Here is a 24,821-nt window from a genome sequence, read left to right as displayed (position 1 = left end):
TTGTATTTTTTTTAACATCTTGTTGGCATTTTGTATAGTTTATACAGCCTGATAGTTTAGACTCGTTTTCTTCTTCTTTTTTTCTACTTCTTCTTTTGACTTCTCCTTCAATTTTGAATGTGGAAACTGAACAGTCTTTTAATTTCTAACTGGTTTTCCCTTGGTAACCGGCCATTTAGCCCTTTAGGAATCAAATAAAAAAAAGTTAATCTTTCATTGTTCCTTTTGATTCCATTCAAAAGTATAAAAACTGATAACTGAATCGAACTTTTATAAATACTTTGTAATTTGTAAGGAAATGTTAGTTTTCTGCGGATGCGATATCTTAAATGGGCAAATCAATAGATTTAATTAAAGAGTGAATTAAATATTGGAATGAACAAGAATTTTCTATATATGAAGGGAAGAGGGGACTGATGCCCTTCCAACCCTGATTATTCTTAGAAAAGATAGATTTGTAGTTTTCTGAAAGTGTTCTAGGGTATAGCAAATATAGAAAGTTGGTAACTACGTGTCTTTCATTTCCTGAGTGCCTTTCAAAACGCTTGAACTGAGAATGTCACTATTCAAAGGAAATGCGAGTATATCACCTTTTAATCCTTTAAACAGGAGAACCACACAATAGATTTTCTAGCCCCATCCGGTGTAAGAAAGCTACTTCTTAGACTATTCAATAAAATGTACAATTTCGTGCAATGAGCAAGACGTGGAACAACAGGTGTAGAATGCTTTTATCTTCCCAAGTACAGAGTGCTTTATTTGAGAAAATTAATTTTAATGTGACTGCCTTTTAACATCGCATTCAGGGCTTCCTAATACAAGGAGTAGGGGCTGCAGAAAATATTGTTTGAAGAAGGGTTAGGTGTTCATTCAACACTCCCTCGACAATCTATACATAATTCACTTTCAAAGTAAATCAACCCTATTTTAAGATTAATTATGGAAAAGCTAGATTTTTTCAGCTGAAAGTAAGGAGCAATATTAAAACTTAAAATGAATAGAAATTGTTTTGTATATGAAAGGGGTTGCCCTCTCGTCAATACCTCACTCTTTACCCTAAAGTTCAAATTTTGTCCCAATTTTTTAAGAATGGGCCCTTAATCACAAAGGCTGTTGAATTAGAATAAATAGATCTTTAAAAAACTAAAGAAATCTTTAGCATAAAGAGAAAGGTATTGACGAGGGAACAACCCCCTCGTATGTGTAATAATTTCAGTTCGTTTTAATTTTAAATGTTGCTCCTTACTTTCAGTTGAAAACATTTGTTGTTTTTTATTAATCTCTGATCGTTTTTTAAATAGATGAAATCCATCTCCCCCTCCTTGAAAAATTCCCTTCCCCAATGAAAAGTTTCTCAGTGTAAGGATCCTCCAGGTAAACATCTCCCCCTAGACCCCTCTTCCTCACCAGAAAAATACCCCTGAAAATGTTTGTATACTCCCAAATAACCAATACTATATGTAAACAATGGGCAAAGTTCATAACTTGCAGCCCTTTGCCTGGGGACTCTGGGGGCTAAGGTATCCTCAAAGACATAGTTATTAGATCTTTCGACTATGCTGAACAACAACATTATCTCGAAATTTTCATCGGGTCACTTTGTGAGAAAAATAAGCATAGGAGGGGGGATTGCTACCCTCCAATATATTTGGTCACTTAAAAAGGGCCCTATAACTTCTGAGTTTTGGTCAAATGAGCCCTCTCCCGCTTCTACAATCATTGGTTCGATATGACCACCCCTGAGAAAAAAAAACAACAACAAAAAAACTCGATCATCCCTTAGTTCTATGACTATCTACCTTTAGTTTTGCCCTAGGAGGAACAGATGATGTAATCCTAAGAAAAGGCTTATACTATCTTTGCCTCTCATTCAGACTATCTGCATTGGCCTTTCTTCTACAATTTGCCATGGCAACTTGATTTTAGTTCAAAACAAACAAAAAACCAATAAGCACGCATATTTGATCTTTCTTCTGGCAAAAATGCTGAATTCCACATTTTGTACATAGGAACTTGAAACCTCTACAATAGGGTTCTCTGGTATGTTGATATTGATGGAGTGATTTTCATTAAGGTAACTTGATGTTTTGGCGGTGTATCCCTTTAAAAAAAAAATAGGCAAATTTCTTAAGGCTCGTAACTTTTGATGGGTAGCATTCAATTTGATAGATTTTACACGCTTTGAATAAGCATCAAAATTCAATTTTTCGGGTGTTTCTATTATTATCAAGACTCTGTTTCCTAGAGTTTCGGCTACTATTGAGCCACATCACTCCTTACTTACAGTTTGTTATCACAAACTGTTTGAAAATTGGTTACCGAAGTGGCAACATAGCTGAACATAGTTTAACATTTTTTAGCAGACTTTTTAGCAGGTAACAACAAGTTGTTAAACGCTATTAAACTCAGCCTTTGTTTAACATATTATCCTAACCTGGTCGACTTTAATAATGAATCCTCTGATCATATATTTACTATCAAAAATCTTCTTTTCGCCAATAGATTTCATTCTAGTCACTTAGTAATTCTCGATTTATGCTCTGACTTTAGAAGGATTTAGAAGCAAGTTTAGCGCCTAAAACAAGCCATTTGGTACATGACCTCGAATTTGCAACCCACTATGCTGGCCAGACAATTCCTTTTGATGACTCATGACCTTCAGGTCCAACTACCAATAGGTTAACAAAGAATAAGGTCGACGATTGAACTCTTTGCTTTATGAACTTAATTTTATTTAAACATACTTTGCAGCAAAAGCGGTAAGAATGCAACTCAACCTCACCTTTCTCACAAAAAGCACTTTCACCCAGGAACTTGCAAGGAAGGTGTGTATCGAATACCCTCCTCCATCAATTGGTTGACGCATGTGATTATTCATCGTAGCAGAAGACTTTCTAGGGCTATAGTGAAAAAGAAGTTGAGGCGGCTAGGACAGTTTATATAGAGGAAGGATAACAGATTACCAAAGATATTACTTTTTTGACTAGACAAATGGGCCAAATTGAATAGATGAGGATGGAAGAGGAACGGGAACTACAGTGTTGGTCTCAGATGGCTTGATGGTACAGTAAGCTTAGCAATGGTAATGCTAGTGACAGGGCTCTTACTGAAATAAAATTTTTGGCTGAAAGATATCAATAAAGAAAAGATTGAAAGGTCACTAATTCAGTTTTCCATCATATGAAACAATTGAGGAGAAAAAGATAAAAGCTGGGATAAAGAAAACCAAAAAATATCCTCTAGTTGGCAGTAGTAGCTGGTTATGGGAAGACTTAAACCAGTCTATAATAAAATTGTGTAATTTCAGCTGAAATGTCACATTTTCAGCAACAGCTACTTCTGAACAATTCGGTCCAAGTCTAAATTTGGTTTTAATGGCTGAAAGTGTCTCTAAACATGCGGCCTTTAGGACTTTAAGATAGAGCAAAGAAACACTGGCAATCTGAGAGATCCCTGTGCTGATGACAAAATATTGTGACCAATCAAAACACTGTGTCCATCATTTTCGTAAATGCTATGTTTTTAAGCCGTGACACTTCACAAATGTGTATCCATCGTTGCTACAAAAAAAAGCAAGGAAACAAAATTAACAGGTGCATTATCTGTTAAATAAAAGATGTTTGGCCCACCAGGGGAAAAACATTATGAATTTGAAATTTATGACTAGCATTACTTAGGCATAAAACTTTTTCATCTAGTAAATGAGGAATACACTTACGTGAGACATGAATAGCTCAAAGATAATGCAGTAAATCCAATGACAAGTTTTCTTTCTTTGTATTCTTTTTAGGGAATCTTTTGCGTGCAACCTCAAAGGAAAATAGTCCCCCCCCCTGAGACTAGTTACTAGGAAAGAAGCCCAAAAGAAAGATTCAGGTTTTCAAATAATAAACAAGATTATACAACGCTACTCTATTCGTCTCTGCATATTGAATAAAATTATTTCCTGTTTGTGTTTTTTTTTAAGATAATGAAGTTGGCTATACATTGAAGTAGCTTGTCTTCAGTTACAAGTTTCTTGTTTCAATTCACTTTTCTCTTTGTTTTATTATTAATATTAATAGCGGTAAACCTTATTTCTTGTCATGCAGGACTTTGGAAACAAGAACTTACGTCGAACTATAGAGACTAATGGAAAAAAGTATTGTAAGACTTAAATTTAAAGTCACATTAACAAAATCTACTAGAAAAATAATCTGTTTTTTACATTATTTAAAGGTACTTTAATTAAAATTAAATTTAAATCAGAAACAACGCTCTAGCACTGCCTGTAGAAAAAAGCCATAAGGCTTCAGTGCATTTGTTTATTTTTCTAGAGGCACTTTATATAGAAGGAGTTGAAGAATTAGCTTTGAATGACACTCGGTTGGTTGAAGTTCTAGTGCACTTCAAGAGTCAAACTAATCGGGGGCCACTCAGCCCCCTCCCACACCCTTTTTTTACCAAAGACATCCGACGAAAATTTTGAGATAGCCGTTTTTAGATAGACCTAATGTCAAATAATGACATAAATTCCGAAACCCATGGGCAAGGCCTTTAATTTATTCAAGTTACCCATTGTTTATGTAGGGTTTTTTATTGGGAAAGAGCGGGAACAGTTTTATTACTGGGTCTCCAAAAAGGGCTAGGGTATTAAGGGGAAACTTTCAGAAAATGGATGTCAAACAAAATCAAAACACAGAATGTGCATGCTGATTATCAAAAGGGCGTATCAGCATTATGTAAGGAACGAATAAGGGTACTAAGTTAAAAAATTTTCAGAGTATGCTGAAAGGGACGTTGAACTAAATCAAAAAATATCGTGTGAATCCTTCTTAAAAAAAATCCGTGTCTGTAATATCTTAGGACCAGTAAGGGCATTAGATTAAGCCTTTCAGGCATGTTTAGGAAGATACTAAAGGGAGTCAAAGGGCAGCCATCCCCCGTCCCATGCCCTTTTAGCTTTCTTCTCCCCAAAGCCGTCTGACTAAAATGTCGGAAGAGCCAGATTAATTAAAACACTCCTAAGATAAAACAACTATGTCTCCAGGAATGACATAGGACCCCTCCCACATACACGCTGAGACAAGGGCTACAAGTTATGAAAGTTAGACGTTGTTTCAATATAAGTTTGTCATTGGGAAAGGGGGGGGGGTGTAATTGATCCTGGATATCCAAAAGAGCTTAGGCCATTAAGGTAAAACTTTAGGGAGCGTCGAGGGGGCGTTGAGCAAAATCAAAACCCGCCACATAAAGGACGATTGTCAAAAAGATGCACTAACAATCTCTAAGGTTACAGGACATGTTTAAGAGTGGTCAGGCGGTGACCAGAAAGCCATTTTTTGAAAAGCAATTTTGTTTGAAATAATTAAAAGGTCTATCAATTATGTGTCTGAGGGTGCCTTGTCCATACAGCTCCCGGGAGAAGGAGAGTAAATTATATATTTTACGCATTGTTTATCTGTAGGGTTAATAATTGGGAAAGGGGAGAATGCTTGATACCGTGTTTTTTTGGATAGATGAAAGGTAACTGGTAACTGGTGATATTTTTTATAATGCTGAGGGTGAGGGTTATGTTGAACTAGAGCAAAAGACACTATGTGCATTTAGGCTATCAAAAAAGACGTATCTGTAATGTCATATAAACGGGTAAGGATGTTAACTTGAAACTTTAAGGGCCACTACTACTATGAATACTGCTAATTCTGTGACTACTTGTGACTGCTGATATGATCAAGATAACTGGTGGCGGTTACTAATGGCAACTGCTTTTACTTGTGCCTTCGATGACGACTTGTTGCAATGGCGACTGCGACTACTTGGGACTGTGCCTAAAACTACTTGTGATTGCAACTACTTTTTTTGTGACTACTTTCAGAAAAAGTTCAGGGGGTTATTGAACAAAAGTCAAAACATGTTGTGTGTATGGTGGTTGTCAAAAGTAATATCTCAGAAGATACTTAGGGTAATAAGTTTTACAGATCATGATTAAAGAGATGTTGGAAAGTGATGGGAGAGCAACTGGATGGTAGGCTGCAGCTAATGGGATTATTTAGGGGGTGTTGAACTAAATCAGGGAACTTAAGTTCATTGAGTTACTTTTTCAGTATGAACTTTCCTCAGGCAGCTGAATTGCGTCCCCAGGTTGCCAATAAGGGTAATTTGACATAACCTTGTGAAATCTCTATGTGTTGTTGGAATGGTGCCAAGAAACTCCCTGAAACAAAGATTTCAAGAAATAACAACAAGACTCTATGATGAATTTCGCAGTGCAGATGGGAAAATTCAGAACAGAAGTGTAACTTTTTTCTCTTCTTTGGAAAAATTCAGAACAGAACCTGACCTTTTCTCACTCTTTTGGGGGAAATCAGGACAGAAGTGTAAATTTGTTTCTCTTCTTTAGATGGATCCAGAACCGGATTTTGAATTCAAATTCTTCTTTAGAAGAAATTAAGACAGAATATAGATCTTTTTCTCATATTTAAAAAAATTCAGAACAGAGGTCGAACTTTTTTTGAATAAATTCCCACTTCATATGTCTCAAACTCTAAAAAGAGTCCAATTCATCTCCCTCAGACATCGGTAAAAAACTTTATATACGTATTTCAGACTCTTAACTCCTTAACCAAGCTCTACTGTACCTGTGTGTCTTACCGTCTGTTTGCCTGTCTGTGTGGATGTTGGAAAACACACAGCTAGTCTCTTTCAGAACTACTCTAGTAGACTCCTTATGATTTCGCTATTAGTATCTATGTCTCTTTAAAAAAAAATATTGTATCTACTACTTTCGAATAAATATTCTAAGCTTTAGAGTTGCTAATGTACCCTACAAATATTGGCGACATAACAAAGCAATGAAATAACATATTTTTATTTAAATAACGGCATGTAGAATATCATCATGAAAATAATGAACGCTTTGAATCCATTTCACAAAATACTTCATTATATTTTCTCTTGATATGGCACATATTCCATTTTAGAGTCATACACGAGTTTTAAAGTGTCTCAGCTACGATCACTTCATACATTTCATCATTGGTAGTATTGGGTCCATTGATTGTATCTGCTGGTAAATTGTCAATGATACTAGTAATGTTTGCAGGTGCTTTGTTTTTTTTTATCAATTCATCTTTATACCCCATTGTTACAGTGGCTAGCAATGCCCTTATTTTTACTTGTTTTTTTCACCGTCTGTTACCAAATTATTTTTACATAGTTTGCAGTTTTGGCACAGAGACAAGATGTGTATTATGACATTAGTGCAGCAGAATGCCTTAATTTTTCTCTTTGCTTTCATTTGAATGCAAATACCAGAAAGATATTAATAGCATCTATCAACAGGTAACTTGTTCCTGGAGCCATAAGCAAGAAGTTGACCCTAGTCATTAGCAAATAGTTTTATGTTTGCATTCTCTTTGAGTACTATCAGCTCTGGAAATGTTACTCTCGCATATACAGCATCAGGAATGATGAATTTTTTCGGTAGATCAAAGGAATCTAATCTCCAATTGTCATGACAACGCACGCATAAATTTCCAATAGTGTTACCACCCATGTTTTTTTAATAGTTCAAATGTTTTTCTTTGTTGGTATTCAACGCCGTGATAACTTTATCATGTGCAAAACTTTCTTGAAATATTTCTTATTTACTATTTAATATAAAGTTAAGCATTTATCCTTCCTGTACAAAATTCATGTACATGATTGTACCTGATTATTTGTACATAAGAGCCATGCTGTTCAAAAAAAATCAAAGGTACAATAATTATGCTTCCGCCGCTGACAGGACTTCCCATAACACCGAGGAAAGGATCGTGATTTGTTCATTATTTACACCTAGGACTTATTATTGGAAAATGGGGAATGTCTGATTCTGATCTCCAAAATCTATGGTTATTAATGCAAAAATTAAAAGAAATGACGAACTAAATCAAAAGATACTATATTCCACTAAGTTACAAAAGGCTGTATCTATAATATCTTTGGAACAGCTAAGGGCATTAACTTGATACTTTCAAGGCTACTGCGACCAACACTATTATGACTTCGACTGCGACTACAACTATTTGCAACTGTGACTACTTGTGACTCTGACTACTAGTAACATGACTTCTTGTGCTTGAGATTGTGACTACTTGAAACCGCAACTATTTGCGACTGTAACTACTTCTATTGCGACTGCTAACTACTGCGACTGCAAGTACTTGCAATTGTGATTACCAACATCAAACCTCTGTTATATATGAATAATTAAATCCTAAAACAAGGAAAACTTAAACTAAATACTCAAGTCAAAATTAAGCGAGCAGAAATTACTACATAGAGCAGTTTGGCTTTTGCCCCCCTTCGAACCGCAAACCTTCTAAAGTCATAGTGTTATTTGGGCTTCACTAAAAACAAATTATATTTAAACTGAATACTTATAACTATATCATTAAAAGATTAAAAAAATTACAGTTCAATGAAATCTTAAAATATGAATTGCTGATATATCCATGACATCTCAGCATATTCAGTCAGTTTTTGTTATGTCTCTCTTGTGGTCTTGATTATTATAGTTATTTTACATTTCGTCAATGTTTTGAAAAATTGAAATTCATCATTTTGCGGTCAAATAGTTTTTAAACAACAATGTATTGTTAGATCAAATACTGGATAAGACAGTTTAGAGATTATGCTAAACTTTCAGATATGTAGCTGACCGAAACTCAAAGGTTTCGTATTATAATACGAAACTCCAACCGAAACTTCAAGGCATGTATTACAATATCACATCTACGCATACTAATAAGGAGAGATGTTGGAGAGTAGCTCAAAACTATGATCTTAGCCATTCAATTTCTGGTTGTTAATCAGTCTAATCTGTTGAGTTCACCTCGTGTATTAAACCCAAGATTGGGTAGTTTTAGTCATGACATATGCGCCTTGCCAGTGAATTCGTTGTTGATTAATATACAGATCTGCCAGTATGCAACTTCAGTCAACCAAGCGAACATGTGAAGCGAAGAGTCAAGGGTCAGCTATGTTGTGTTTTACCAAATCAGCGCATCGGGAAGTAGGTCTTTGAGTCAATCAAAGTACAGTAAACCGTTTTATAAAATCTTATCAAGGCAGATATTTCTTAGAGGACAAGAAAGAGAGCGCTCAATCTTACAATGGGCAATCTATCCTGAACTAAAGTCATTAAATTTTACGACTTAATCATCAAGGACCTTTAACTTTCCAAATTATTTACTTAGAATTATTATCGTTGGCAAAATGCAATACAAATTAATAGTTGATAGCTCCACCTTTTAGAATATAATCTGTATTTAGAAAACCCATTCAGAGTCCAATTTCCATTCACTACACTTGCTGACATAGTTCCAAGACAGTTAATGAGCTTTTTGCTTCAAGCATTTATCTGTTACCCTTTGTTTTCCACAAAAATGAATTCCTCCAAAATAGAACTTCGAAATTGTTTAAGAGAAAAAAGAAATACTTCCTTTGGGGAAACAGCGAGCTAATATCCTGAAAAGATCCAGGAAATGCCATATAAAAATATAATGCACAATAAGGTTTGAATTCTGGAATTTGACTTCAAGCGGATAAGAATTTTATCTTTAGGGAGAAGGGCAATGTTAATTTTTTCTGGGGGGGGGGGGCGTGTTTGAAAGATACATTTAGCCAATAATGATGCTTGTTGCCCTCAAAAATGATTTTAGTAAGCCATAATTAAACTTCATCTTAAACAGTAGAGTTGACTTTAGTAGAGTTGACATCTGTTTGGTCTAAATTTTAATCAATCTAGCCTAAGTTGTTCTTTGCTATGATTTGAAGAAAAAAGTAATTTCAGTTGAAACTGAGGTACTTGGCATGATGATACGCTTAGAAATGGAAAAGGTTGTTCGTAAGATATGAGAAGAGAACATGTTGGTTTAGGGAAGCGGAAAGGGCAAGTTGACGAAGCATTTATATTTGTCATAGAATAGTATTTGATTCAGAGCTATAGGCTAGGCTTAGATTTCTACAGGATTTCGTACCCATTACCATGTTCATAAGCCTTCTTGCTTAAAAAAAAAGAATGCTTGGAAGATTCCTGACACATTTCAACAACATTATGTGGTGCAGGGCAGCTTGAATATTTTCAAATTCAATACAAACAAATTCATGTAAGTCATAAACAGGGACATCATTTTTGACAACCAAAAACAATTAATTACCCCATAAATAGTTTATTCCATAAAGTAATTCAAAAAAAGTTCTAGAAATGAAAGTTTTTAAAAGCTACATTAAAGTTACATTAACCAAAGAAGGTTTCCAAGGCTACATTAAACCAAAGACGAGCAAAAATAAAGTAAAAAATATTTCAAGGGTAAAAGACCCTAGAGAAGTATCAATAAATAAATGAAACCTAAAACAAACAAAAATTATAATAAACAACACAGTCAAACTGAAAACAAGGATGAAATACCACAAAGAGGAGTCGAGCTAACCCTCCCTTTCACTTTGCATTATACTGATTTTTTTTTATTAGAATCTAGGTGTTTTTGTTTCTCATAACAAAAAAAAATTAGTATTATAACCAAGATTATCGAAAAGAACAAGTGAATTTGGATGTGGATGAATGTAAATATGGACACTTTATTGTATGCCGATATTCATTCATTAGAGTCGCGCTTATTCTGGATTTATTAACGCTATAAAGGGAAAAATGTTAAAATGTATTTCATCTTCAGAAAATTGCTTGGTTCTGTTCTTTAAGAGGGCGTTAGCCATACTCAACATTATTATAATTTATGTTTGTTTTAAGTTCCACATGGTTATTTATTGTAATATCTGTTAGTTTCGGGTTTCATTTATTTATTGATATGATTTATGGTTCAACTTTAGCTGTTTCTTAAATATTATTGAGATAACTTTTGAAAAACAGCATGTGCATGGTATGTTTTGATTTGGGTCAGAATTCTATTTAAGTTCCCTGAAAGTTTCACATTTATGTCCTTAGCCTTAGTAATAGCGGTAGCAGTAGTAGCAGTGTGCAAATGGTGCCTTTTGATGTTTCCGACACTGCCATAACATACCCTGCTCTTAGTATATTGCTGATACGCCCTTTTAACAACCTGTATGGACATATTGAGTTTTGATTTACCTCAACATGTCCCTTAAAATTCCTTGAAAGTTCTACCTTTGTCACATTAGCTTTAGTTATTGTAGTAGCTCTAGCACTAGCAGTAATTGTCAGTGGCGTCGTTGAGGGGGGGGAGAAGGTGGGCAGTTGCCCCCAATACTTTGAAGAAAAATTATTAAGTAACTTTAAAACTGTTGTTCGTTATAAGTTTTTACTTCCTTCTTTACTTTGAGTAGATATTTTTTTTTCATTAATCCATCCTCGTTTAAAACTCGAAAAACAAGGGTCGATTACATTTCCTAGTGTGTTCCACAGTAATGTTTATACAAATATGGTACCTTCAAATTTTTATTATCAAGTAAAAAAGTAAACCTAGATAATGGCAGAATTACGAAAATGTACTAAAGTTCCTTTTTCGCAACGTTCACTCAGGTCAAATGATTTTCCATGATAGGTAAAAACTTACCTGATGGGTTATGAGTTTTTTTCATTTTTTTTTCATGTCTTAAAATGACATTAAATATACTTAAATGACAATGACAAATCATTTATTGCGGAATATCAAAATAAATAATCATAATATATAAAACTATAAATTAAAATGAGTGGTGAAATATTGTCCGAATGATTTTCTGTATCGCTGTGTTGCTCCTGGGTTGTATGGCTGTAGCTTGTTGCGTTGCCGGGGGTCGTGCTTGTTTTGTATAATAATCGGTGGTAGGATATCGCGATGCTTCAGTGATCAGAGAAGGCCATGTCCGAAGCCCATTAGAAGTTCGTACCTCCTTGTTTCAAGCGTTGTTAGACCTGACAGAACAAGATATTCTTCATAAGGTAACAGTACATCCCCCAAATGCACGCTTTTGTATTCCCTCAAGTTTGTTAGTTTGATCTTTTGTGAGACCAGCGTGCCAGACAGGGCAGGCATATTCTAGAATTGGTCTCATGTGAGTTCTGAAGTAAGTAAGCATTGCATCTTTGCTTAGATTAAACCGGCGTAATTTTGCCAAAGACCTTAGTAGAGGGATAATTTGGAAAATTAAATGATTTATATGGTCGTCCCATGTAAATCTATCGTTAAAAATGACACCCAGAATTCTCATTTTCTGAGCTACTGGTATACCCACTTCAGGTAAATCTGGTACCCTATGCTTTAAAAATGAAATCCTCATTATTTCTGAATTCGTTCTATTTGTGGTGAGTTTTTTTGCTAAAAAATCTCGCTCCAGTCTCGTCACCATTTCCAGTAGGTCTAGGATTTCGTTTTGCTTCTGTAGTACTATCATTGTTAAGTCGTCTGCGAACTTTACGCGATCTTTGTGCCACGTAGCCATCATGTTGCAAAGTAACAAGAATAGGGTAGGGCCTAGCTTAGTTCCCTGAGGTATACCACATTTTAGGGTCGTTGTATTTGACAGCTCGTTTTTGTATTTGGTCTTCTGTTTTCGTTCAGATAGGAAACTTTCAACTATCTTGATTAAAAGAGGGTGAAAACCTTCCATGCATTTTAATATTTCCTCATGGCTAGAGGTATCAAAAGCCTTCCTGACATTTGCTTGTAGAAGTTCAAGAAATACCTCATTATTTTCAAGGTGGGCTATTATTATTTCAAAAAATTTTACAAGGTAGTGGCTTGTACTACACCCTTGTTGGAAGCTGTATTGTCGGGGGTCTATTATTTCACTGAGTCCTTGAAGTAGCCATTTGTTTAAGAAAGTTTCACAAACTTTTGAAAATAATGGAGTTAGAGAAATTGGTCGCAGATCACCCAGTTCTTTGGGGTTAATGGCTTTTGGGACGACCGCCGCCTTCAGTGGTTCTGGAAACGTTCCTGTGATCAGGGAATGATTAATGATACAAGCAATGGATAAGTAAATGGTATTTTCTTTGAACAGAGTTGGTGGAGGATCCACTGGGCTGGTTGATTTACATGTAGAATTTTTTTCTAGGACCTTGAAGACATCTGGAGGTAGTATTACAGGAGTTTCAGCAACATCGAGGCAAGGAGTTTTTTGTTTCAGCTCTCGGGTTAGATCTGCAAATTTCTGAGAACCACTCATTTAGATCATTTGCAGTGATGTGTATTCCCTCTTCCGTCGTTATATGGAAAGTCGTGGAGCGTTGAGGGCTTGTTAATTCTCGGATTGTTTTATGAAGCGTATGGGAGTTTGAGTTAATTATTTTGGATAGCTTTTCACCATAGGCCTTTTCTGCTTTCTTACATTCGTTCACAGCGATATTCCTCATTTTCTTCCAGTGCTCTCGGTTTCCTGACTTGTGCAATCTGTTGCGCTTTCTGATAAGTTTCTTGGTCTCGGGTGTGACCCATGGTTTGTCAGCATAAGATCGTTTTACAAGTTTTTCTGGAAAAAAAGAATGGTAAGTATTGGTCATTTCAGAGTTGAAAAGTTCTATCATCTGATTGACATCAGATAGTCTATACATCTGAGCTCAGTTTTTGCATATACACCATCTAGAAAACCCTCTTTTTCCTTCTGCTATGAAAGGCCGACATATAATAGTCTCTTTCTTGGCTGTTGGCTTCGTATCCTTAGGTTCCCACAATATCAAAAAATGTGTACTCTTGCCTAGGATTGGCCCTGATTCAGGGGGATGGTAAAACTCTCCCACATCTGTGAAAATCAGATCGATAGTTGATTTCTCTGTAGTAGGTACTCTTACCACCTATTTGAGATCAAGAGATTGACTGATCAAGCGCCTGTCGAGATCGTTGAAACCACCTAGTAGCACTATGCCACTATTCGTATTAGTTTGTCGGATTTGGTCGATAGATGTATAGAAGTGATTCTTTAGGGCTTTACGGTAGTAAAGTTTCTATTTCTAAATCTAGTTAAAATTTCAGGTAGAATTATGTTTGAAATAAATTCTTGGAAGAAGTATTTATACTCTCTTTTACTTTAGTAATAAAAGTTAATGGCTGTTCCATGTAAAGTTTTTCTACTGACATCAACAGTTGCCTAGATACTATTACTCATTTATTTTGGGGAAAAGCTCAACTTTGCTTCACGATATATTTATAAACAGTTTTATTGTAATCCTTCTTGTTAAGATGAACGGGGGGGTTGGATGGTAAAAGGCAATGGAATGGTTTGAGATAAAAAGAACCACGTTTTAAGGGGTCAAAGATGAAAATATGTTTGAGTTCAACAAAAATACATGACCCTAAGGAAAAAATCCACCTCACTATCCTAGTAAATTTTTAATATTTGTATAATCCATATAAATATTGCATAAACATTTTATGAATATATATATATATATATATAGATAGATAGACAGATTGATAGATAGATAGATTTATTCACACGAAAAGCCCAATTGGGACCTGGTGACATACACAAAACAAGTGAAAAAAATACAGCAACAAACATAGACTGAAAAGACATTAAACTAATTATTTAAGAAAACATCATGATACCTCATACCTATCCGGACAAACTTTCCAATATTTTTTTATAGTTAAGTAACACCTACTTCTCAAAATTTCCGAAATCCAATCTCTCCCTACAACCTCCTTACCAAATATTTCCAAGCGCAAATCCCTCAACTCCCTACAATCCCCTAAAACACATTGCAAAGACTCATCCATCTCTCCACACATAGGGCAACTGTAAGGACCATCCCTCAATCTATTTCTCCCTAAATATTTCCTACGTTCTCCAAGAGGCATAAAATTTCCCCTTACATACATTACCCATTTCAAATCTTCCGGAGCCAATCCCATTTTTAGATAAATTACTTCGCCCCAGTTCTCCTTGACCTCCGCATATATCCCAAGGGACAACGAGGTGGCCTTCTCAGCTAACACCTAGTTGGTGGGGCGCTTCGCGCCCCCCAAGCCCCCCCGCGCGCGTAAGTCGTTACGCGCCATATTAGTTACGCGCCATTGTAGTTGTGTCCCTGTGTCCCACCTGTGAATAGAGATAGATATATATATATGTTTTTAACTACGTAAAACATGCGAATATACAACATTCTTCGCTATCCCATTGTCTGTGGATATAAATAGATTGTCAGGTTTACTGACTCTTGAACATGCATCATTTGTGTCCCGGTATCCCAGTTTGTAATTTCTCATTGAGTGTCCCGGTCGTCATTTATATTCCCTGTGTCCCGGTGTCGCGGTCGTCATTTGTGTCCCGGTCTGTAATTTCTATTCGAATAATCCCTGTGTCCCGGTCGTCATTTATATATCCTGCCTGTGCCCCCGACGTCCCCGTTGTAGTTGTGTCCCTATGTCCCGGTCGTCATTTATATTCCCTGTGTCCCGGTCGTGATTTGTGTCCGGGTGTCCCAGTCTGTAATTTCTCTTTGAGGTTCCCGGTCGTCATTTATATTCCCTGTGTCCCGGTTTTCATTTGTGTCCCGGTGTCCTGGTATGTAATTTTATCAGTTAACAAACATGACGTCAGTCGACAAACAACTTCATGACGCATACAGCTCAATCCTTATAATGACGTCAGTCGACAAACATGACGTCAGCCGACACAGAAACATGACGTCACCTGATCCACAGACAGACAGACAACTTATTTTTATATATATAGATAGACTAGCTGTTGGAGTGGCGCTTCGCGCCACCCCAACACCTAGTTGGGGGGGCGCTTCGCCCCCCCCCCAAGCCCCCCCGCGTGCGTAAGTCGTTACGCGCCATATTAGTTACGCGCCATTGTAGTTGTGTCCCTATGTCCCGGTCGTCATTTGTGTCCCGGTGTCCCAGTCTGTGATTTCTCTTTGAGTGTCCCGGTCGTCATTTTTTCTTTTTTTCTTCTATTTTTCAGTTTTTTCCTTTCTTTTAGTTTTTTTTTAATTTTTTTTTAGTTTTTAGTTTTTTTAGTTTTTTTAGTTTTTTAGCTTTTTTATTTTTTTCATTAGTTTTTAGTTTTTTTTGTAGTTTTTGCTTTTTTTTAGTTTTTTCAGTTTTTTTTTAGTTTTTAGTTTTTTACCTTTTTTAGCCTAACCAGGATTTGAACCTGGGACCTTCATTCTCCGTTCTGACACCCTCTCTCACCGAGTGACTACTCCAGCATGTTCATTTTGGTGTTTTAAATGGTATATTATTAACCAAATTAATGCGTTTTATAATATACTAAGCATCGTCATAACAAAAATGACGACAACTAATTTCATGACGTCAGCCGATACAACATTCTTTGCTGTCCCATTGTCTGTGCATATAAATAGATTGTCAGGTTTACCGACTCTTGAACATGGAACATATAATGGTCCATGGGAAAACAATCCGTATTCAGATCTATACCTCATGATTCTAATGATTGCCCTTGAGCTTTGTTGATGGTGATTGCTAATCGACCATTCCCTGAGTCGCCATCGTCATTTATATATCCCCCTGTGCACCCCGGCGTCCCCTTTGTAGTTATGTCCCTGTGTCCCGGTCGTCGTCATTTATACTCCCTGTGTCCCGGTGCTTTGTTGATTGCTAATCGAACATTCCTTTTGTCCCGGTCGCTTTCTCTTTGAGTGTCGTCATTTATTTAGATTGTCAGGTTTACCGACTCTTGAACATGCAACATATAATTGTCCATGGGAAAAACAATCCATATTCAGATCTATACCTCATGATTCTAATGATTGCCCTTGAGATTTGTTGATGGTGATTGCTAATTGAACATTCCCTGTGTCCCGGTCGTCATTTATATTCCCAGTATTCCGGTCGTCATTTGTGTCCCAGTGTTCCCCTTTTAGTTTTTTTTTTTATTGGTTTTGAGCTTTTTTTAGGTTTTTTAGTTTTTTTCTTTTTTCTTTTTAGATTTTTTTGAAGTTTTTATCTTTTTAGTTTTTTTATTTTTATTTATATTTTTTTAGTTTTCTTTTTCTCCTTTATTTTTCAGTTTTTTTCCTTTTTTAGTTCTTTTAGTTTTTATCTTTTTTAGTTTTTTTTGGTTTTTTAGATGAAAATTTTTTTTAGTTTTTTTCCTTTATTTCTTTTTAGTTATTTATTGGTTTTTACCTTTTTTTTAGCTTTTTTAGTTTTTTTCGTTTTTTCTTTTTACTTTTTTTTTAGTTTTTATCTTTTTTATTTTTTTTTATTTTTATTCTTAATTTTATTAGGTTTCTTTTTCTCTTCTATTTTTCAGTTTTTTCCTTTTTTTTAAGTTTTTTTTAGTTTTTAGTTTTTTTTAGTTTTTTTTTCCTTTTTTTCTTTTTAGTTTTTTATTGGTTTTCACCTTTTTTTTAGCTTTTTTAGTTTTTTCGTTTTTTCTTTTTACTTTTTTTTTAGTTTTTATCTTTTTTATTTTTTTTTATTTTATTCTTAATTTTATTAGTTTTCTTTTTCTCTTCTATTTTTCAGTTTTTTCCTTTTTTTAAGTTTTTTTTTTAGTTTTTAGTTTTTTTAGTTTTTTAGTTTTTTTTAGTTTTTTTAGTTTTTTAGCTTTTTTATTTTTTTTATTAGTTTTTAGTTTTTTTTGTAGTTTTTGCCTTTTTTTAGTTTTTTCAGTTTTTTTTTTTAGTTTTTAGTTTTTTACCTTTTTTGTGGATCGTCACCTGATCCACAGATCCACAGATCCACACACAGACAACTTATTTTTATACATATAGATAGATAAGTTGTCTTTGTGTGTGTGTGTCGAGTGACGTCATGTTTGTGTGTCGACTGACGTCATGTTTGTCGACTGATGTCATTATAAGGATTGAGCTTTATGCGTCATGAAATTGTTTGTCGACTGACGTCATGTTTGTCAACTGATGAAATTACATACCGGGACACCGGGACACAAATGACGACCGGGACACAGGGAGTATAAGTGACGACCGGGAACCTCAAAGAGAAATTACAGACTGGGATACCCGGACACAAATCAAGACCGGGACACAGGGAATATAAATGACGACCGGGACACAGGGAGACAACTACAACGGGGACGCCGGGGGCATAGGCGGGATACATAAATGACGACCGGGACACAGGGATTGTTCGAATAGAAATTACAGACCGGGACACCAGGACACAAATGAAGACCGGGACACCGGGACACAGGGAATATAAATGACGACCAGGACACTCAAAGAGAAATTACAAACTGGGACACCGGGACACAAATGACGACCGGGACACGGAATATAAATGACGACCGGGACACAGGGACACAACTACAACGGGGACGCCGGGGCACGGGTGGAATATATAAATGACGACCGGGACACAGGGATTATTCGAATAGAAATTACAGACCGGGACACCAGGACACAAATGAAGACCGGGACACCGGGACACAGGGAATATAAATGACGACCGGGACACTCAAAGAGAAATTACAAACTGGGACACCGGGACACAAATGACGACCGGGACACAGGGAATATAAATGACGACCGGGACACAGGGACACAACTACAACGGGGACGCCGGGGCACGGGTGGAATATATAAATGACGACCGGGATACAGGGATTATTCGAATAGAAATTACAGACCGGGACACCAGGACAAAAATGACGACCGGGACACGGAATATAAATGACGACCGGGACACAGGGACACAACTACAACGGGGACGCCGGGGCACGGGTGGAATATATAAATGACGACCGGGACACAGGGATTATTCGAATAGAAATTACAGACCGGGACACCAGGACACAAATGAAGACCGGGACACCGGGACACAGGGAATATAAATGACGACCGGGACACTCAAAGAGAAATTACAAACTGGGACACCGGGACACAAATGACGACCGGGACACAGGGAATATAAATGACGACCGGGACACAGGGACACAACTACAACGGGGACGCCGGGGCACGGGTGGAATATATAAATGACGACCGGGATACAGGGATTATTCGAATAGAAATTACAGACCGGGACACCAGGACAAAAATGACGACCGGGACACAGCGAATATAAATGACGACCAGGACACTCAAAGAGAAATTAGAGACTGGGACACTGGAACACAAATGACGACCGGGACACCGGGACACAGGGAATATAAATGACGACCGCGACACTCAAAGAGAAATTACAGACTGGGACACCGGGACACAAATGACGACCGGGACACAGGGAAACAACAACAACAGGGACGCCGGGGGCAAAGGGGGATAGATAAATGACGACCGGGACACAGGGAATGTTCGATTAGCAATCACCATCAACAAAGCTCAAGGGCAATCATTAGAATAATGAGGTATATATCTGAATACAGATTGTTTTCCCATGGACAATTATATGTTCCATGTTCAAGAGTCGGTAAACCTGACAATCTATTTATATGCACAGACAATGGGACAGCCAAGAATGTCACCATCAACAAAGCTCAAGGGCAATCATTAGAATAATGAGGTATATATCTGAATACAGATTGTTTTTCCCATGGACAATTATATGTTGCATGTTCAAGAGTCGGTAAACCTGACAATCTATTTATATGCACAGACAATGGGACAGCCAAGAATGTTGTATATTCGCAAGTTTTACGTAGTTATATATATATATATATATATATATATATATATATATATATATATATATATATATATATATATATATATATATATATATATATATATATATATATATCACAGGTGGGACACAGGGACACAACTACAATTGCGCGTAACTAATATGGCGCGTAACGACTTACGCGCGCGGGGGGCTTGGGGGGGGGGCGCGAAGCACCCCCACCAACTAGGTGTTGGGGTGGCGCCAAGCACCACCCCAACAGCTAGTATATATATATATATATATATATATATATATATATATATATATATATATATATATATATATATATATATATATATATATATATATATATATATATATATATTGCACATTGCAAGTGTGATTTCATGTTTAGATTATTGTTATTCAAATATATTGACCTAGAGACAAGAAAAAAAAGTTAATGAGTGAAAAGAACTCTGAGCAAAAGAAGTCAAAAGACATTTCTATTCAAGCTAATTAAGTTCCTTATAAGAATTCTAGCTGAACAATATTGTAAAACTTTAAATTAGTTTTAATAAGATGCTGTTATGAAGAAAGAGTCCAGGAAATCAAAACTTGCAATAAAATTAGGAAGTTACGAAAACTAATAACTACATTCTGAGTTGAACTTTTAGTGATACCATGGGGACTGTGTCCTGCACTACCATTCCAAGGGAAATGAAATGTATTCCAAAAGAGATTTTCCAATTTTCCAGACAAGCCGTTTGCCTGTGATTCACCGGTATTAGGTTGCTCACTGACTTTAAACTTTCATATAAAAAGCCGTTCTGGGATAATCATGGGATAGGAGTGATCTGGTGATTGATATATAGCTTTTTCTCTTAAATGAAAAATCCCTCTATTTTCTATAACCAGAGCGACAAGTTCCAGCCTTTGCATCCCAAAGAAACTAATAGACTTTCAAGCTCTTAAAAAAGGATAAATCCAAAAGGATTCTTGTGTTTTTTTAGAATAAATGAATTTGAGGTTTAAAAATAGTGTCAAAAAGTACTCAACGGATTCACTCCGTTCCATTATCATTATATATTTATTTGTCAACGCTTTCTTTCATCCTTTTCTCAAATATTAATTTAAAACTTTTTTCCACAAAACAAGCTTTTCATAGAAGAGTAAAGAGCTCCACTAAACCAAAACTGAGCAAAAATAAAATCGAATAATCTACCAAGCGTAAAAGTACAAGTATCGCGATCAATAAATTAATGAAACCCAAAACTAACAGAAAATACAATAATTAACCGAGTCAAACTCAAAACGAGTAGAAATGAAGATAATTAGGGCTGACAACCATGCCTTCTTCAAGACCAGAACATAATTTAAACTTTAGTGAAAATAAAATACAAATGAATTTACTTTTTTTCAATGGAGACATAATTTATGCACAAAAAAAAATCCACAAAAAAGTATAAAGCTCATTAACCTGGCTTTCACTACCACTCAAAAAATTACATCCACTTAAATTAGTGTATTTGGGTTCCCATTTCAAAACAAAACAAAAAATTTATTATATATGTTAAACATATAGAAATACTTGAGAAGAAAGAAAAAATTACAATCCATAAGCCTGCAGACAATGGTCTCTAAAGTGCTCACGGAAACAAGACCTTTCAATAATATCCCTAATAGAAGAAGGCGTCTGAGACAACAGCACTGGAAGAACATGACGAGCAGAGCAAGCTGACCTTGCAGACACTCTAATCGGCCTTCTATGCAGACCATCCAGTCTCGCTAGATGCCAATGGACATTAGCAGCGGTCTCAAACATATGACGAAGACACATTGGAGCAATGTTATTAATAATATCACACATTAGTTGAAGCTTATAAAATAAGCACAGCCCTGAAAATGGTAAAATATGGATTTGCGGACAAATATTTATAAATGAGGCAAGTCTATCAAGTCCATAAATAGCATGCACAACTGAGCTCTGGAGAAAACGCAAAGATTTCAGGTGAATATGAAATGTTCCAGACCAAACCGAACAACAGTATAGTAAATAAAGATGGAATAATGAAAAATATAAAAGACGCAAAACATTCTCCAGAAACTGACGCTACAGCTTCCATGCCTGTATTACTTGCTACTTTCGACGATATAAACTGTACATGCTCTGAAAAAACTAGTGTTTCATCAATTATTACACCTATGTATTTCACTAACTTCTGACGTCTTATCGTCGAGTCTCCTACTGTAAACCCTTACAACCAGGGGTAATATGAGGGTGATCTGCCCAAGACAACGAAAGCCGATTTGCTATTATTTACTTTCAGCTTATTTAGCCTCAGCCGTTTCTCCACTTTCTTCATATCACTGCTCAGTATCCCCAAAAGATGAGTTACCATGCTCTCAAACACCATATTCATTTATTCTTAACACTTTCAGCTTATTTAGTCTTAGCCATTTCTTCATTTTTTTTTCCATATCATTGCTTAGTGACCCTAAAAGCTGAGTTACCATGCTCTCAAACACCATATTCATTTATCCTTAAAACTTTCAGCTTATTTAGCCTTAGCCATTTCTCCATTTTCTTCATATCACTACTCAGTATCCCCAAAAGCTGAGTTACCATGCTCTCAAACACCATATTCATTTATTCTTAACACCTTCAGCTTATTTAGTCTTAGCCATTTCTTCATTTTTTTTTCCATATCATTGCTTAGTGACCCTAAAAGCTGAGTTACCATGCTCTCAAACACCATATTCATTTATCCTTAACACTTTCAGCTTACTTAGTCTTAGCCATTTCTTCAATTTTTCCATATCATTGCTTAGTGTCCCTAAAAGCTGAGTTACCATGCTCTCAAACACCATATTCATTTATCCTTAACACTTTCAGCTTATTTAGTCTTAGCCATTTCTTCATTTTTTCCATATCATTGCTTAGTGTCCCTAAAAGCTGAGTTACCATGCTCTCAAACACCATATTCATTTATCCTTAACACTTTCAGCTTATTTAGTCTTAGCCATTTCTTCATTTTTTCCATATCATTGCTTAGTGTCCCTAAAAGCTGAGTTACAATGCTCTCAAACACCATTTCACAACAAACAGACAAATTCTCCCTTACCTTTAAATCTAGGTCCGACATCACATAAGCACCCAATCCACCATGCCTCCCTCTGAAAAAATTAAAACCTGAAAAATTATTATCCAGCTGTGCTTCAGTGCTCTCAGTGAATCCTAAAATTTGAATATCCCGACCATTTTGAACTACCTCAGACAAATATGAATGCGAGTTGTTTAGCCCCATACAATACTGATGAAACAAAATCAACTCACTATTATATTGAATACCTTGACCACACATTGACTCATTAGCAAACACATACTTTGATGACTCATTTCTCTCCTTATTACTCTTATAATCAAACCCTTCTGTCGTAAAAATTAACAGGGTTTCTCCCAATTAGTTCAATTTTTCCCTAATATTTGTAACCATGGCCATCTTGGCAACCCGAGTGCACTCCTAAGCAATACAATCTCCAAAACGAAAAAAAAACTTATATAATCACACAACTATTCATTTTATCCAGATTCCCAAGAACCGCGGATAACACCATTATTAGACCACAGCCCATTCAAAATGGTTGCTCCAGACCTACATCACATCACTAATCAATTACAAATAAATTTGACAAGTTTCACAAAAATACATAACTTTTTACCCTCATTTCACTCCTCCAAAAAACAGTTTTTATTGCTCAGTTTCCATATCACCCCCAGCTCCACCGTAGCTGCGTCCTAATTTCAGCAGCGTAACTTCGGCATCTCATCAAGGGAGAATTAATCCAGTGCTGCATGTTGGTTACGTTTAACACATAAATAGGGTGGGGAAAAATTCGTGGCCCATGCTTCAAGGCCTTGTATTTTACTTGTGCGCAATTTATTTCGGAATACAAACAACTTTTTATGGGTTTCTTGCGGAACATCCAGCGGAACATCATCAGTTAGTTTTTATCACGAAGTTCCTGCACATTCATTAAGATCTCTCGCCTAAGTTCCTTAGTTTTTACCTCAACTTTCAAAACTATTTTACCGAGTTAACTTCCGTCACTAAGCATCCAGGATTCACGTTCATTTCAAGTCCTTACGAAACGCAAGGACTTGACGCAAAAAACCAACATGGTTTTTGCGTCATTACTATCCTTAGCCGAAACATCCCAAATTAGTATATTCTTATCGGTCTCCTTACTTTTAACTTTCATAAGCGCTTGCCTCATAGTGCCCAATTGCGCCTTTACATTCACACATTCATCACTCAAAACGTACATTTGAAGCTTTAAATCATCTGTAACTGATTGCACTCTATCAATCTGTGGCTTTAAGATGGCAACTTCTCTAACAGAGTCCTAAGTCACAGTTTCCAGCTTAGAAATCCGATCCTCCATTCCCTTCATACTCGTAGCAAGTTCAGCAAGGGTTTTAGCCTTATTTCTAACTATTGCTAAGACTTCGGACAGGCTATCAGCCAAAGACTTCAAGGTAATACCATCCGAAGACACACAAGACTATCTTGACGTATCCAAAAACTGCTCATTCTGCTTATGCTTCTATCGAACCATCTTTAGATTCAATAAATATAACAGATACGCCTACCTTAATTGGCTCCCTTATTCACCCACGTGAGGCAACGTGCTACAATCCACCCCGTTAAATAAGCCCCGAGTAACAGCTATATCTCCAGCAGGATCTCGAACACAGCTACTAACAGGCAAACAGCTATAAACAGCTAAATTTCACCACTATATTTATCTTTATCCAGCTAAATTTAAATCAAAACAGTGAATCCACCGTAGCTCAGGTATCAATTAAGTCCGGCGCAAAAGAGGTGTTAATAAGTTCATTCAGACAACTGATTCAACTTATTGTCAGTTTAATATACATATTTTTATATTTATTTATTAAAGTCTAATAATTTTTTATTTATTAAAGCTAAAAAAAAGTTTTAAATGTCATTTTTTCAGTAAAGCACAAATTGTGTTCTTGTCTTGAAAAGGCACAGGGATTGGCGGTCCTACTCATGCTAAAGAACATGCATCTGATATCTAGATTATCAATTTGAAATCTAGATGAGATAATATATTACTTATCCTTAATGCTAAAATGGTAATAATGATAGTCAGTTGTGTCATCATTCAACATATTGAAGGATCAAATCAAATATAACAACCAGCTGTCATTTTTCCCTACCTGTTATACCCACTATATTACGAAGATTGTTAGATAATCTTCTACGG

General features: G+C 36.0%; 1 long non-coding RNA gene across 1 annotated transcript in view; it reads left to right on the top strand.

Moving 5' to 3' along the window:
- The first annotated feature begins 8,861 nt into the window (after positions 1–8,861).
- Positions 8,862–24,821, top strand: part of LOC136038641 (uncharacterized) — a 38,180-nt gene continuing 22,220 nt past the window's right edge. The window contains exon 1 of the long non-coding RNA XR_010620261.1: positions 8,862–9,059. This is a non-coding gene — a long non-coding RNA (uncharacterized LOC136038641). The remainder of the gene's footprint in view (positions 9,060–24,821) is intronic.

This window comes from Artemia franciscana, chromosome 18, assembly GCF_032884065.1.
Source record: "Artemia franciscana chromosome 18, ASM3288406v1, whole genome shotgun sequence".
Taxonomy (NCBI): Eukaryota; Metazoa; Arthropoda; class Branchiopoda; order Anostraca; family Artemiidae; genus Artemia; species Artemia franciscana.
Note: the sequence above shows the minus strand (reverse complement) of the source record. Positions and strands in the feature narration are given on the sequence as shown.